This window comes from Zea mays, chromosome 2 (genome assembly GCF_902167145.1).
Source record: "Zea mays cultivar B73 chromosome 2, Zm-B73-REFERENCE-NAM-5.0, whole genome shotgun sequence".
Classification (NCBI taxonomy): Eukaryota; Viridiplantae; Streptophyta; class Magnoliopsida; order Poales; family Poaceae; genus Zea; species Zea mays.
Genome location: NC_050097.1, coordinates 172337212 through 172340270, shown reverse-complemented (window position 1 = coordinate 172340270; position 3059 = coordinate 172337212).

The window sequence follows — 3059 nt, the reverse complement described above, 5'->3', positions numbered from 1 at the left end:
AAGAAGATATAATGTTCTGAAATAAAGCTAGTGATAGTCGCCTAAAGGGGGTGAATAGATGAAACAAAACTTGATCACAATTTAGAGGTTACAACAATAAACAAGTTAATCAGAGTGAGAAGACAAGTTCTATGTTGCGAAGTGTTCTTTTATAAATATGTTGAATGAACTTTGAAGCAACACTTAAGGATTTTTGAGAAGATCAATGCAAGAGAAGTTAGGAAGGAAGAAAGAAACAAATTGCAAACAATCAAACACAAAGACATGACAATTTGTTTACTAGAGTTCGGTTTCCAAATGAAACTTACGTCTCCATTGAGGCATCCCAACCAATGGACCGTGTCTTTTCTTAACCCTCTCAAGTGATGCCAAAGATCAAACTTGAGTCCTCTCTCTTTTCTCGATTGAGAGACCGAAGTCTTCGCAAGGTACTTCACATGTAAAATCCTCTTGCTAGCTTTACAATGAATGAGAGTCACAACTCCAAGCTCAAATACCACAAGAACACAACACTCTGTCTGCTCTTTAGCACTTTCAAGGTACTTTCACAATTCACACTAAAAGACTAGCTCTATCGCTCAATTATCTCTTTTATGCCACTTGGGAGGCTTTGTTCACTTGGAAGTGTTGCCCTTGTGTATTGGAATTATTGCATAGCCCTTGTGTATTTATAGCCCCAACTACCCAGATAGCTATTGGGATCAAATCCCAAAATTTGCTCTCAACTTTGGTGCTCCGGACCTCTAACAGTATAGGTCCGGTGTACATCGGACCTCTGGCACTCCTGATGTTCCAGTGATCGTTCTAATAGAATTGTCAGTTGTCATATGGCACTAGACTGGTCCGGTGCACCACCGGTAAGCGCCACGTCAGATCGACTGTTGAATTTTGAATCCAATCATTAGGTCCTGACAGGTTTGGTGCTCATCGGACTCTGGTGCGCCAGCAGTCTTGATTCCAAAAACACCTTCTCTATGTAACAGGTCTGGTGCACTATGGACTGGTTTGGTGCACCAAACCGTTAGGGCCCCAGAAACATGCTCTCTGCATAACCGGTCTGATGCCCAGTTCAGTGCACAACAGACTGGTACGGTGCTACGCAAAGCAGAAGACTTAGTCCATTTTGGGCTATTCTTCTTTGTTTTGGTCTGACTGCCTTCTTTTGTACTTCTATGACTTATATAAACATATGTAGAGTCCATCCAACTAGTCTAAGCCATAGGTATTCATGTGTTTGACCAATCCAAATCAGGCACTTATGCTAGCTCAAACTTAGCTCCAAAGCACCATTCTCAAAGTTTAAACTTTCCAACATCTCTAAGGTGCTCAAATATGTTCCTAGGGTTAGTTAGAACTTATCCAATTGGTTGAACTACTCATAGTTCATAATTTGCAAAATATACCCTTTCTAGCTGAGTTTTGAGCTATTGATTACATTGAATTCTTCAATTTCATTCTTATGAACCTGCAACCATTCACTAGCAAATTAGTTAGTCCATAACGTTGGTCATTAGACACCAAAATCATTATAGAAATGGCTCAAATCCCATTTCACTTTTAGTTAGAATATAATAACAATTATTTAATTTCAAATCTGATCATGAGGATAGTGATACATGATAAGTGTCACCGGGTAGCGCAACAACCTTTGCTCCATAGACAACATAGACATTTAACTCGCCTCTAGCAAATTTTCTAGTCCTCTTTAGTACTTACAATGGTTTGTAAGGATGAACCATTGATGTGGTATCAACACATGATTCACTAGAAGAAATAACATGATTAATTTCAATAACGCATATACCTGAATTAGAAGTCTCATTTTCTTCTTTTTCTTATCTTCCAAGTACTTCTTATAGTTCCTAGACTAATGTCCAAAGTTGCCACAATGAAATCATTTGTCTTTAGGAGAAGGGCTAGACTTGGGCTTTGCATTTAGCTTTGAGATCTCATCTTTAGCTTTGCCTTTTCCCTTCATAAAGTGTTTCCACTTCTTGATATATGTTGCTCGCCTATTAAAGCTCTTGAAAGGAACTATAACAAGACAACAAAATTAAAATGACAATACCTTCTCCCCATGCCATTGTACACGAAAAGGCAAGAGGAGACATGTATAAACAGTGAAAAGAGAAGATGTGTAGTAATAATACAAGGAAGGATAAACCAAGAAATAACATATTTGTACATTCTTCTATTTACTTTATCAAATTCTTTCTCTAGCATTGTTGCAAGCATTAGGATAGTTACACATTTTCGGTTACAAATTACCTTCGTGTTGGTCAGTTATCGAGGTTTCTACAGGAGACCAAAATAGGGCAACATGATTAAATCGATAGCGCCTTCAACCCTTTTCCATCGTGACGAGGAGGGGCAAGGAGAGAAGGATGTGAATAATAAATGTAGTCTGTGAATAAGCGAATAAGAAGACATGTTTGTAGTTTTCCATTCTCATCATCAGATTACAGTCAATTTCATGGTTACCTGGCAAACTCATAAGATGTCCAAAGGTGAATGCATAGTAGGATCTTTAAAGGCTCAACACTTCGAAGATGAATAGAGCACTTGAGATACTGTGTGTTTCCATGCATGGGCACTGTTCACTTATTTACATGGACATGGCGACGTATACCTTCGTGCGAAATTACACTATTATCACAACCCCTATATACATGATCTACGAAATATGGTAGCAGCATTCCTATCTTTTTCCTCACAAGACGTGTTGTCCACGTCTTTTTTAGATTTGTTCGTTTACTTAGCACCATGGTTCATTCGAAGCTTTACTGATGGTCAAGCTTTAGTTGAACAAAGACATCATAACTAGGTTGAGACGATGAAGCCATCATTTCCTCCTCTGGTCTGTCAAAGCTTTTGGCCAAAGCTTGTTACGTTATCCCTGAAATGAGCTTAGTGCAAAAGAATTAATCAGTTTGATGACCTTCAACAAAGGCTTCTCCCCAACAATATCTTTCTACACTATCATCGCAAGATTATAGTTCTTTTTATTTGTCTCCTTGTCTATCTCAAGCATCCTAACTCAGATAAGGTATTTTCCATGT